At 43.6% G+C, this 14,347-nt stretch overlaps 1 long non-coding RNA gene across 1 annotated transcript in view; it reads right to left on the bottom strand.

The window, feature by feature from the left end:
* LOC308620251 overlaps positions 1–14,347 on the bottom strand; it is a 43,490-nt gene that overhangs the window by 26,521 nt on the left and 2,622 nt on the right. The gene's annotated exons all lie outside the window — the stretch shown is intronic.

Raw genomic sequence — 14,347 nt, 5'->3', positions numbered from 1 at the left:
TGCCAAATCCAGAAGGCCACCGTTGAGCCTGTTTGTCAAGTCGGTGGAAACCTCCCACAGAATGTTTGCTTCTTGGCAAGGAGGTCAACCAACATCAGTCTTCCTGTGCCTTCATTTTCTTTCTGACCTGAATGGTCAGCCAAGCTCTATCTTTGTTTCATTTGTCAAAACACCATTGTTCTCTCTCCTCCCTGTGGCAGTTTCATTTCTATTTTTAAAAAAATCAGAAGTCAGAGCAGCCTTGGGTTGATGGACGCAGGTCTTACTGACTGTGCAGTCTGGTTTGTGGCCAAGAGCCAGTCTCATCTTTGGTGTTCAACTGACTGTGGAAATCATCTCATGCCAACCAACTTTGATTCCATCGGGGAACTACAACCCACAAAAGAAATTTCTGTCGCCAATTGTTCTGCACTGGGGCAACAATTTATTGGATGGTGGTTTCTAAAACTGGGCAATCTCTTCTCCCAGCTATAATATCTTCTCATAAAATAATAAGATCATTAAGAATAAAACATATCATTTTTCTAAGAGAAATGTCTGATAAGTCTGCATTTTGGAGAGTCTGAGGCCCCAAGTTATTATTGGAAAGACACACACAGTTCAGTGCTAACCTAGGCCTATCTCATTCAGCAGCAATTTTCATGTGAGGATGGGATAACTGAGGCATTTTTAGATGCTGAATAGAAATACTATGATTTTTGGGTGCTCCCACTATCATGAATTTTTCTCTCCTCATCTCTTACATTATTTGCCCAGAGAATGTATTTTAAAGCTGAATTTAAAATTCAATACCTATGTTAGATTGGGCTTTAAATGCTACTTAAGGGAAAAGGGATTTCTATGAAAATGGGTAAGTTGTTTCTTCTGTCTCTATAAATTCTCTGTAAATTGTCATTCTAAAATTGTTGGGATAATTTATTTAGTAGATAGATCCTTTTTAACAAAGATTATTGGGAATTGAATTGGGCAGTTTCGGGAATTCCTGAAGAAAAGATCCTATCAACTCCAGAGAGAAAAAGCTTATTTCGCATATGGGCTCAAGAATCAGATGGCTTTGGATTTCTCAAAAGCAATGCTAGAAGCTAAAAAGCAAAGAGCAATGTCTTCAAAATTCCAAGGGAAAATTACTTCCACCCTATATAGCCAGCCAAATATCAGTTAAGAAAAGGCTAGAATAAAGTTATTTTCAGACATACAAGCCCCCTCCAAGTCCATCTCCACCTTTCTCCACCCGACCCTGGGCCCTAGGAGGCTGACCTGAATCGATTGCATCCATGGGCTCTCTTATCTTCCACTTCCCGTAGGATTTGGCCAATGGGAGATACTGGCAGAGCTTGGAGGGAGAAAGAAGATGTGGTCAGGCTGTTTGTCCCCTGGCTCCCTCCCTGCCAAGTCAGCTTAGGTTGACTTCCTTACCCGAGGTCAGCATTCCTGAAAGGTGGGCCGCTCCACTCTCTCCAACTTCAGTTCCTCTCTCTGGATTCCGGACACCACTTCCTTTGCTTGCCTCTCTCTCAGTCCCAGGGAAGGTAACAGGATCCCTGCAGTGACTAGGGTCAGGGTCTTCACCACCCCTTGTTGGTTTCCCTTAACCCTGCCCATATCTTTTTTTTTTTTTTAATATTTATTTATTTATTTACTGGCTGCATCAGGTCTTAGCTGCGGCACGTGGGCTCTTCGTTGCAGCGCGTGGGCTTCTCTCTAGTCGTGGTGTGTGGGCTCCAGAGCACGCGGACTCAGTAGTTGCCGTGCCTGGGCTTAGTTACCCTGGCACACGGGACCTGAGTTCCCTGACCAGGGATCGAACCGGCGTCCCCTGTATTGCAAGATGGATTCTTAACCATTGGACCACCAGGGAAGTCCCACCCATATCTCTTAAAATAGACCCTTCATTAAACATTCCTCAATTACCCCATGTGAGTGTGTCACTCACTCGTTTCCTGCAGGACCCTGACCTACGCAGATGCCTGGATGACCAGTAGATGGTTTCCCTCATTCCTTGAAGGCGGTACAGTTATGATGAAAGGTTTCAGTATCATGTCAACCTGGACATGTATTCCAGGTCTGCCATTTTGTACCTGTGGGACTTTGGACACATGACAAGCTCTTTTGTCCTCTCTTTCCTCACAGATAAAATGGGGATGTTTATGTGACTTTCTTCCCCCAGTTTCTGTGAGGATCAAATGAAATAATCCAGGAGAAAATGTATCGCAGTCCCAGTCATTTAACGAGCACTCAGTAAAAGGTAGTTATTATTATTCATTATTATCCTTGTGCCATTCTTAGCCTGCCAAGAGCTGCCCATTCTTCGAAGGGGCCAAATAACTCAAAGGGCAGGGATGCCACCCTCATAAGCCTCAAAGCCTCATTTGTGAATCCTGAAGGGATGCCCAAGGAAACTGAACTAAGTGGGGAAGCCTCTTGCCCAGCCCTGAAGTGTGGTTTGGGTTGAGAGGGCTGTTCTTGCTTTTGGGGGCGGACCCTGATGGGCAGGGTGGGGCATCCTCTGGCAGCTGGCTCCAAGTTCCGCCCACCATCCTTCTGTTGGTGATCACAGAGTGTTCTTTGCAAGAGATAAAGGGGAAACTGAAACTACGATGCATTTCTCAGAGGAGTTGTGACCCCAAATACCTGGCTGAGGATCCCTGGTTATCTTCCTAAGGTGCTCAGCCAGGCTGAGCTATTTTAGCTTTTGAGGGCTTCACTTCCTGCCTGGGATATTTAACCCCGCTCTCCTACCAACATATGAGAACCTCCGTAAAGTCAACTTTGACAGAGTTCTGTCTTTTGTAATTGGAAGTTCCCAACTTGCCCCTAAGAAGCCATCTTCCTTTCTAAATTTGCAATACTCCTTTAGCTCAAGACTTGCGGATTGTTTGTGTGAAGGGGGGTGTGGAAGGGAGAAGAGGTAAATAGAAGCTGCTTTTTCAGTAGAGGTAAAAATGAGAAAGCCCAGGCCTGTAAATGTTTGAAATGTGCATATGTGCATGTGCGCACATGTGAACGCACCCTCACGGGAACAGCTATACGTACATATGAGCTTCTAGGTTTATATAGCTGCACTTCCTTCTTCCTATGACCACCAGAAATAGCCTAGCTCTGAGATCTTTTGAGAGCCACCTTGTTAAACACCTGAGTGGATTCTTCAGTAGAGCTGCCTCCTGCTTTATTTAGACACAATACGGGTGTGCCGCTACATTCCACCTCTGCTCTCCATCCCATCCTGGCATGTAAAAAGTCTGGAGAGAGGGAGAGAGAGAAGAATGATTCAGGGGAGAAAAAAAATCACCTTGGGATTCCTTGAAATAGCACATTCTTTTTGTAACTCCCCCACAGTGCATTGACACGATATTCACGTATTTAACAAAAAAATTAATTTCAGGGAAACAGCCATTGTATGAAGTAGGGTATGCCAGAATTTGATATAAACAGGAAGTGGGTGGGTTAGACTTTAGTTGACACTTTGTGGTGGAAGCAGATCCTGTGGCAGAAGCAGTTTGATTTTACTTTGGCCCGTGGACCTTGTCATAACTGGGCAGGACAATAAGTCTGATTCTGAGGATAAGCTCTCTGTCAAGGGCTGGGGCTGAAGTGGATCCCTGAGGTTTAATCCCTTCACTTCCTTCCAGAATTCAGAAGCTACATTGTACAGAATGATGACTGTTGCTCCGGCTACACCACCTTCTAGATGGCCAACAGTGGACAACCCAAACCTACTGGCATCTATTTCCTCATCTTGGACATGGTGATAATAACTGCTAATTAAAATACGAGAAATAGAGAGAATGCATGAGAGTGCCTAGGCACTTAATAAATAATGGCTGATAATAATAACTATTATGCAAAGAAGAGAAGGAGGAGGGGAGACGGGGGGAAGGAGGGGAAGTGCTGAATCTAATTACATAAAGAAGTCACCCACAGGGCCATCTGTGGAGCGTAAGAGTGATTTTATAGTACCCTTTAAAGAAATCATATTCAACATTCTCTTAAATAAGCTTGCTAATTTCCCTGATGCGATTAGTTCTTTGTTTCTAAGCTTCAGCATTTTATTCCGTTTTAATTATACAATATTTCAGGTCTGACATCAAAAAGTGCATCATCCGTTTTTATCTTTCTTAGCCTCATCCACATCCTTAGTTACTGTTGCCAGGTATCCTAGGGTCACCCAAAGTACTTTTGTTCCAGAGACCTTTCAAAGTAAGCCAGGGCAGCAGTTTAGAAAACTTCTCTCATTTGTAGACAAAAATACATTAAAACAACCAAGGGAGTGATTACTCTTTGGGATTTGTAATGCCTTACTGGACACGTTTGCAATGCTTTTCAGGTCCTTTGGGATTCAAATTAGGAGAAACTCTTTTTTTGTTTTATTTTGTTTTACATCTTGGAACTTGATCTTCCGTAAATGTCTGTGATGTTTGCACATTGTGTAACACTCCATCCTCCCACCCCCACCCGCAGTCCCCGTCCCAAATGCTATCAGGATTTCATCAGCTTAAAAAGGCAACAACAAAATATACCGTGGAGAGAATTAATGGTTTCTTTGTGGCTTTCTGGTTATCTTCCTTTGACCGCACTACTAAATGCAGCTCTGAAAGAGGTCTTGTGCTCTGGGGTTTGATCAGCCAGTCACTTCGATTCAGTTCCAAACCAGAAGAGCTCCCCCTTGGGGTATCCTTGTTGCTAAACCTCTATGAGGCATCATTGACTAATTCAAGCAAAAAGATGCTGTCAGCATATTAGGTATCTTGTTGAGTCCTCTGTAAAGTACACTGATGCTTTCCTATTATTAACAATATTGTGGGTAGCTAATTATTTTACAGACCCACAAGAGGCCCTCTCTCTAAAACCTGATGAAGTGGCCTTTAGTTTCCCTGATCACCATACAGAGGAGCTGAAGGGCATTCTTGGACTGAGTCTAAGTGAGGGCTGTTACAAGGATACTTCTTATAGCACAAATTCCACATGCTGCTTCCATTGTGACCAAGTCCTGCAGCACAGCCAGACTGTGAGCAAGTTGAGCGCAAGGTCTATGTATCTCTAATTCAGTTGCTGGGTCTGTAACAGGTACACAGTAAGTGTAGAAGAGTGAGTGCTATTATACAAAGATGGTTCTCACCCTCCACCAGCCTTGCTTTAGGGACAGCTCTGCCACTACCTAGTTGTGTAATCTTGGGTAAATAATGTAATGTCTTGTCTGAAAAACAAGGGGTAGGACTAGAAGCTTTTTAAAGTCCCTTACAGCTGTAACCTGCTGCAAAACTGCTGCTTTGCCTCGGAGAGAATTTATCTTATGTATCTTGTGTGAAATGAGTGGTACCTGGGAAGGCACCATGTTGTTAGGAAAAGGACATGGTGAAGAACTTCTTAGTAAGTGATATTTGGATTCCTCTTGCCCCAAACGATTACTTAAAGCACGTGCAACGTGAAAAAGTCCAGCTGTCTCAAATATTCTCATCTTTTGAAAATGGTTCTGTTGATAGAATCCACAAGGTAACTGAAGTCTCTATGGGATTCTCCATGCAAGTGACCCATCTGAGATGAGCAGGTGAATTTTTTTCTTTTTTAAACCTGGTCTCAAACACAGAGATGATCAACGAGCAGTTATGGCATTATAGATCCATTTTAGATCTATCTGTGACAGACGTAATTAGAACCGTGTTCAGTGAATTCAATTGCCTTAAGGACATGGGGCTAAATTGACCTTAACAGATGTTCATGCTTCTCCAGTAATAATAATAATGATACACTGTGTTTATTTGGAACACGATTAAATTGTTCCTGCTGACTTCTACGTCCCAGTGCAAAATCCTGGATTCAGATCCTGTGGATTTATCACACCCACTGGAGGACACTGGCTTTCCAAACCTCTGAATGGATTATCCTCTCCCATTAGAGTGGGCTCATCCTTTACAAAAGATAACATCTTGTTTCTCTGGCCTGAATTTCCCTTGACTTCTTTCAAAACACAATTTATGAAAACAATGTGTGAGAACACATGACAATGGGAAGTACTCAGCGGGAATACTTCAATAAACGTGTCAGGTATATAAACTAGCTGATGCTATTTATTTGGTCCTTAAGAAGAAAGTATTGGGATACGATGAAGTGCAATCATCTTTCAACATCTCAGATTTCTCCAGAAATGCATATATGTTGGCAGACCTTAGTGGATCGGGCTAATTTATCTGTAGATCATCAAAGGAAAGAATAAAATATATGACTTCAGGCAAGTGAATGGACTGGAAAACCAAATTGGGCAACAGCAATATTTTCTTACGCCAGAAATAAACACGTCAACATGGTGAGGAGGGTTTTGTCCCACTCCTGGCTGAACTTTGAGGGGTGAGATGGCTAATATCGAGGGACCCAGCTTCGTGGTCTTTCCTCACAAATTGTTCCACGATTCAAGAAAAGGACAATCTGCAGCGTGACATGGCAAACTAGGTCAGAATAATATTTCTTAATGGCGATTCCTACAATGTTCTATTAATTACAGCAGCGGTTCAGAATTTTCTGTGCCTTGATAGGTTGTATTTTTAAGCAGGCACCCACTTTTTAAAACTTAATGTGATATATAAAACTGAGTTCCAAGGAATCTCTAATATGGAAATGGTGAAAATGATGTGGGGGAGAGGAAGCAAAACATGTGCCTATCTTTATACACACCCCAAGCCAGTATTCCAAAGATGAGCTTTGTGAACATAAAAGTTTATGCTGCCTTTGATTTGTGTGGTTTTTAAAAAACACTAGCAATATTTAGGGATCTTGGAGCACAACATCAGAACAGAAACTCTTTGCCCTAAATTTGCGTGTATTCTCTGGCTTTCTCTCTTATTTGCTCCACATGGATCCTCCCTCTTTTCTAGCTAAATTAGTTGACCCACAATTCCCTTTGTGGATGGCATCACTACAACACGCCTTACCTCTTCTTACCTGCTTGTTTCTGTTCCCACCATTTCCTGAGCCTGGGGAGAGGCATCCTCCAGCTCCTCTGGGGTGGGGTGGGGGAATCTAGTTCAAGGGCCCCTCTTCCATGAACCGTTTTCCTTTTTACCCCAGCTAGAAATAATGGTCTCTTCTACTGATAATACTCTAGAGAAGGGTTTCTCAACCTCAGCACGATTGATATTTTAGGCTAGATAATTCTTTGTTGTCGGGGGGACTGCCCTGTGCTTTAAAGACTGTTCAGGAGCATCCCTGGCCTCCACCCACTAGAAGCCAGTAGCACCCGCCTCCCACTCCCACAGAGTTGTGACAATCACAGATGTCTGTAGACATTGCCAGATGTACCCCCCGCCCCCGGCGGGGAGTGGGCACAAATCACTTCAGTTAACCGCTGCCCTACAGTTCTCCCCAAATCAGATCACAGATTCTGAAGAACAACGGTCAGGTCTTTAGTAGTGTTTTGGTTCATGTTCAAAGTTATCTGATGATTAACAAATAAAAGATGTTTTTAAAAATGATCAGTTGGGAGTTTTTGAAAATTAACACAGAAGGTTAATTTGAATCAAGTTAGATCCTCAGAAAACTTTAATAGGAGTATGTTATTGCCTCTCCCCTCTTAGAAAAAGCTTTATAGAACTATAATTTTAATACTACACTACTGAGTTGAAATGAGAAACCACCAGAGTGTCTCTGCAGCTTTTGAAACATTGTTGAAGTTACTAACCACTGCTGATGACCCTTATACAAAAGCCAGTGAGTTAAGTTCCTCTTAAAGTTTAGTGCTAGAAAAGTTTGTCTCTTCTGAAAAACTGGGTTTCTTCCTTCTATTGCATAAAGAGAGATATGTAACTACTTTTATTTTCCCTTTTTGACCTGGCCATCAGGAAGCTTAGAACTAAGATTTATGTTCAGTTACAGGAGCTATCCTCATCCTTTTATTTCTAATATTAAGCCAATCTTTCCTTCTCACTAGCTCCACTTAACTCTTGCCTTTCACCTTTGTTGTAACAGCTTTCTTAAATGTTTTTTTATAAAATAAAATTTTAATCAAATGGAATCCTTATCATTTACCATCAAAACTAGGATGCTTTTGGGAATAAAGGGAAAATAATAATTAAGCTGGGACAACAGCTTAAACTGAGGCTTTCCTGGGCAAAATCAAAATGTGGTGTCACTCTAGAAATAGATAAATATAACAGATAACAACAGTTACTCTATTCCCAGTTTGGGGATAATTAAAGATAAACATGTGCCCTAAATAATCAAAGTTATGTGCTTCTTATTTATTGTGTGTCAATCTGTTGATTAGAGATATTTATTATCTCTTGGAAAATTTTGTAATTAGCCTCTGTATCGGCAGAGAAAAAATCTTAGGCATTCTTAAATGTATTTACTTTCTACCAAAGGGGAGACAGGGACCCTTTAGATCTGGAACAGTGATCACAATAGAAGTTTCATTTGTCTGTGATTTATGGAGACTTGGAATAAATGCACTATTGACCAGTATCAGATTTCTAATGACTCTATCTTGTTTTTCCTAAGCAACTTCTCATAAACTTTTGTAATATGTTGAGCAGCCAGCTGATACTATGTTCAAGCCTGTTTACAAGCTATTAATAAATGCTATGTGGCAACTCCAGGAAGAGAGTCAAACTGCTTTTTCTCTCCATTGGCTGAAAACAGTTTCCTGCTTATTTTGAAAGGGCATGGGATTGCCAAAATCCTTGATATATGCAAGATATTCTGCAAAGAAACCAGTGGAAATAAATAGGATTGTAACTTTTATCCTAACAGGCTCACAGTCAGTCATAAAGGAAACCTTGTCAATGTCTTGACTGCAAAGCCGTTCGTATATGAGAGTGAGATTTCAATGTGGCACGGGGTGGTTTAAAGAAGATGGTAATTCGTTTCTCTGCGTGCTCAGAATCATGCTGTAATTCAAGTTCTTGATAGCTGATCTGTTTTTTGAAGACAGCTAATATTCTCTGATTATACAAATTAAATTTTTAATTACTACCATTTACTGATTTCCGACTACATGCCAGGCGCCATGCAGGTACTTTACACGTGTTGTCTTAATTTTTTCTGAAAACAACTCTGTGAGGTGAAGGTATTATTAGCCTCATTTTACAGTTATGAAAATTAAGACTCAGAGAGAATAAGGAAGTCACCCAAAGTCATACAGAAAATAAGTAGCAGAGGAGGATTTAAGCCCCGGCTGTCTCATCCATAAGCCAAATTATTTATACTAGTCTGTGCTTCCAGAATAAGAAGTTCTTGGTGAGCCCAGAAAAATGACCAGAGAAGGGTAACAATAACAGCAACAGCAACACCCACGTAGCACACACTCTATGCCAAGTATTGTTCATGTATCTCATTTAATTCTCACAAGCCCAAGAGGAAGCCCTATGCCCACTTTACAAATGAAGAAGCATGAGAGCAAGCCACGTACCCCAGTGCTCCCAAGAGTATTCCTTTCCACTGTTAGTTCCCATGTTACAGATCATCCTGATGGTTCCATGCATTGCCCAGCACTTTACAGTTTTCAGATCACTCTGTACACTTTACTTCATGGCTATCCTCCTCCTCCTTTTCCAGATAAGGGTAATGAAAAACCAAGAGCTTAAGTTATTTCCCCATGGCCATGGTCATTGGCAGAGACAGGATTTGAGCCCACGTGTTTTTGTAGCTAGCCCAGGATTCTTTAATTCTTTATTCTGGACCTGGCTGCACACCTGAAATGTGACTATGAGGAAGAAGGCAATCCTAAACTTTTCAAGCTGATGTTAGCCTAGAGCCTTCTGTACTGAAAGGAAAGAAGTTGATTTTGAAGCAAAAGCCACATATTTCCCGTTTCCGGGCTCGGACGTAGGACAAAATGATTTCAATTTACCTTGAGGTGGCAACATACTTGCTTGAGGTCAGACTCTTGAGCAAAGGGCTTCCCTTCCTGCCCTTCTCCCTGACACAGCAAGAGCAAAGATTGTTACCTTTTCTTAACTCACACAACAAGAGTAAAGATGGTTACCTTTTCTTAACTCACACAACAAGAGCAAAGATGGTTACCTTTTCTTAACTCACACCAATATCAACTCTAAGTCTAGAACTCATCAGTTAATTAGAAGCAAAAACCAAACCAAACCAAAACCAGACTGTATGTGAATATAGATGACAGCCACCATTTATTAAGGGCTTTCTATGGGCTAAAAAATGTACACGCCTTACCTTATCTAGTTCTTGCAACTTGAATAGGCGCCGTTATTGTTACCTTGAAGAGGAGAAAATCAAGTTTTTCAGAGTTTAAGTAACTTTCGGTCACTCACCTAGTGCTGGCAATTTTAATTCAGCTTTACCTGAACAGCTGCCCCACTGAAAAGTTCAGCTGCCTTGTAGGCAGAGACTTATCTAGACCAAGCATTCCAAATCCTTCAAATGTTCCCTGCTTCTCGACTGTAGGGTGGGATACTTACTAAACACATTAAAATGTGGCAGTGTGGGTTGAGGGCAGAATGAATTGAGGGTAGTATGCTGTTTCCATCCCCATCTCGCCTTAAGCCATTCTCAGACCAGCAGACCTCCTTGTTCCTTTACAGCAGTTACCACTATCTGAAAGCATCTGACTTGTTTCTTGTAGTTCGTCTGTCATTCCTACTGGAATGGAAGATCCATGGGAGCACGGCAGAGCCTGTCCCCACGCCGCTGTATTCTCGGTCCCTGCCACAATGCCTGGCACATAGGACGTGCCAATGAATAGTTGCTGCATGGCCAATGAATGAATGGAAATGAAAGGGTAAGGATGCTCCTGCTGGAAAAAAAGGGGGACTATTCCCTTTCTCTGGTTGACTCCTTGATTTAAAAAAAAAGTTTCAGAGTAATCATTTCTAAAAGGTAAAAAAAAAAAAAAGCCCTGATTTGCCAAGATTTACGGAGAGCTGCAGTTATGAGCTATGCGAGCCGAGCCATTGCTCCTGAAACATTTTATCTGATTTTTGTCTTAGTAAACCTCTGCTAGGAATTCTGGCAATTCCCTTTCCTCACTCCCCCAACCCCTCTTCTCCCAGTCCACCTCCAGTGAATACACATCCTTCTCCTGCTGACCAGCTGCATATCCGGGTTCCCAGATGAAGGCCCAGGTGGCTCTTCACTAATGGCTCATCCGTTATCTGTATGAAGAGCCAGTGCTTTTCTGAGCAGATTTTTTTTTTTTTGAAGCTAAATTGACCTTTGGAGAAAAAAAAATGCATTCTATAGAAAGCAATGACTTTTGTTCTTTATTTATCTCTTCCTTCCTCATTCCTGTGCTTCCAGTCAAATATATCCTTAAAAAAACTGTTTACTGAATATTCCAAATGCAAACTGTTCAGATTTTTCCTTTCTGTCACACTTTTTGAGCACTACAATGCTAATAGGCTGCTCTAAAGAATATTCCCTTCCTGCCCTGCCACTGCCCCCATATTCCTAACTTAACATTTGGATATTTTTAAAACATATATTCAGTTTGAAAGATAATACTGATACCTTGTTTTATATGAACATTTATACACCAGGAACCTGGCAAGGGACTGACTTCATTGGGATACTTTATGGCTTAATACATCTGAATGATTTATATCTCATTTTGTCTAAGCATTTATGCTAATAAATTTAACAGATTCCCCAGTACTGCCTGGTCCTTCGTTTTCTTCAGGGGGTCAAAGTGAGAGGAAAATAAAGCAGCGTGCAACTAAAGAAAGAAGAAACTGGCACAACCGATTTAGAACACAAATAAAATTACAGCACACATACCATCTCTGATTACAGTTAAGGTGGAGCAACCGTCAAAAAGAAAAAAAAAAGTTCCTAGATCCAGATAGATTTCAGTAATTAAGCTGTTTCTCAAAGGCAGAATCACAAAAGTGACAATATTTAGCAAGCTAATTTACTGAGGAATGTTTTGGTCCTACATAATTAAATCCAACACTGAGGAAAAACTGACAACTATTAAACTGAGTGCACTCGGGAGAGGGAAAGGGGATAAGATAAAATCCAATCTATAAAATATATTCCATTATCTTTTATAGGTTTAAAAAACACAAAAATACTTGGAAAGAAAGTTCTAAGATGGGAAGATTTTAAGGTTGTGCGAGGATTTTTTTTTAACAGGTGCAGAATAAGTTCGTGTTTTTTTTTTTTTTTTCCCCTTGGTTCTTTCTTTTCCCCATTTTTTTCTCCTGTTGTTTGCAAAGTTGAATCTGGGGTCAGTAGTTCTAATTGTAACCTCAGACTGGAATTCCAGATGGTGCGCTCAGGACTGGAAGCAACTCTCAGCTCATCAATTTCATGGGCCTGCGTATCTGCTCTGGCCACAGCCCGGCCTCCATCCCCACTGTGGCATTAATGCAGAACAAATTGAGACATATCCTCTATATAATTAGTTCCAGAATTTAAAAAGATTTACGGTATAATAATAGAGGCAGCGCTGCGCAATCCTTTCTTTGGGGACTCTCTCGGAGCTCGGGGACCATCTCGCGGTGGCATCAGAACAGACGGGTAACCCTGACCGCTCTAGGCACTGCGAGCTGGGGGAAAGGGGGAGTTTTGCTCTGCGCACCGGTCCTGGCCCCCAAACCAACTGAGTTTGAACCGTAGATGGGCGATTGGCCAAAAAGTAGAGTTAATTTTCAAACGAACATAGGAAGCCGGGGATAGACTATACCAAAAGCCCTTCTCTTACTTTTTTTTTTTTTTTTTTTTTTTTTTAAATTTAGATAAATGAAGCTGGGATTTCTACCGCCTGCGCGGGGATGGAAACCAGCCTAAGCGGCTGCCCAGCAGCCCGAGGTAGGCAGAATGCTAAGAGCTGGAGGCGGCGGGGAGGAGAGGAGCGGCGGTCGGGAGCGTGGAGCTCGGACACTGGCCTCTGCGCGAGGCGCTAATAGAGCGCTGGTTCCTCCCGGGCGGCCCACTACTCCTTTTTGCTGTCTACGGCCCCGGGCGCGGGCAGGCGGCCCCAGCCCTTGACAGATCGCAGCGCTACGGTGTGTTTATTCAGTTGTCGGCGCCCGCGGGGTGACGCCCGGAGCGCGGCTCGGGAGTACGCGCTGGTCCCTGGGGCCGCGGCTGCAGGGCCGGGCTGGGCTCTCGGTCAGATGCAGTCGACGGCGCCGGGGTCAAAGTGGGGGACGGGGGGTAGAGGACCTCACTGCCCCGTCTCACTCAGCATCCATTTTTAAAGCTTGCAATAATTAAGCCCCTTCCAGGCCAGGATGAACTTTACCAGTGATACAAAGCCACATGGGTTTCCAGCGTCTCTCCTCCTCCTTCTTTCCTTTACTCTCCATTCCATTAGCTCTAAAGAAGCAGAGGTGTGATGGGTTAAGCCCAGAGAGAGACCAGGGTTTCAGCTCGGTTTTGCCACTAATTTGTTACGTGTCCTTGAACAATAATAACAAAAATTGTAACGTTCCTTGAGGGCATAGGCTAACACTCTCTTCCGTCTCATCCTCAGGACCCCTTGAGGTGGGTACTAATATCCCATTATTCCATGTGACCAATAAGGAAACTGAGACTCACAGCGGCTGCGAGCTCGTCTATGGTCGCACAGCGGCTGGTTACCTGGTGGAGCTGAGATTCTTTTCTCTGGCCACCAAACTCTTGCTCTTAACCACTGCACTCCACAGCTGCCTTTCCTCTCTCTGCCTGGGCCTCAGTTTCCTTTTCTGTAGAACTAGGAGTTTAATTTCCAGCTCTGCCAATCGGTGATTCAGACCACATCCTCTGCCATAGGTCTCAGTGCTGTCGGGGGTGGGAAGGTGATTGAGAGAAAGGAGCGGCCAGTTCTCCGCAGCCCTCAGATCCCTGGGACCTTGGGCCGGTCTCGAGCCACAGGAGGTGCAGCAGAGCGCGCTCTACCTGCTGGGGCGGGGGGAGGTTGGACCTTCTTCCCGGCCAGACTGTCTCCCCCTCTGACCAGCTCAGGGCGCCGAGGCCAGCAGAGCGGGCGCGTCCGCCTGGGTAACTGCAGAGCTCCCGCCGAGAACGTCACCTAGTGGAGGGACAAGTGGGGGAGCGTAGGGCACCCCGTGAGCGCAGTAGTGTGCGGGTTTCCCAGGGTTGGCCCCGGGGCGCCTGGGCTCCCGGGCGTGGGCACGGACTAGGGGCGTTCAAAGACCTCGTCTCGGGTGAGGCCCTCTGGCTGCGGCTTCGGACGCGCAGCATTTACTTCTCTGCCCTGAGGGTTGCAGAGAACTCCTCCCACCGCTTCGGACTACAAGGTCTGGGAGAGGGGGTACCCCAGGGTTGAAATGGGGATCGCACCACTGCTCTTCCCTCCCTCAAGAGTTCTCAGGTGGGGGCTTCCCTGGTGGCGCAGTGGTTGAGAATCTGCCTGCTAATGCAGGGGACACAGGTTCAAGCCCTGGTT

The sequence above is a fragment of the Mesoplodon bidens genome (assembly GCF_964165515.1).
Source record: "Mesoplodon bidens genome assembly, chromosome: 7".
In the NCBI taxonomy this organism is placed as follows: Eukaryota; Metazoa; Chordata; class Mammalia; order Artiodactyla; family Ziphiidae; genus Mesoplodon; species Mesoplodon bidens.
The sequence above is the reverse complement of the archived record's forward strand: the minus strand, read 5'-3'. Positions and strand labels throughout refer to the sequence as shown.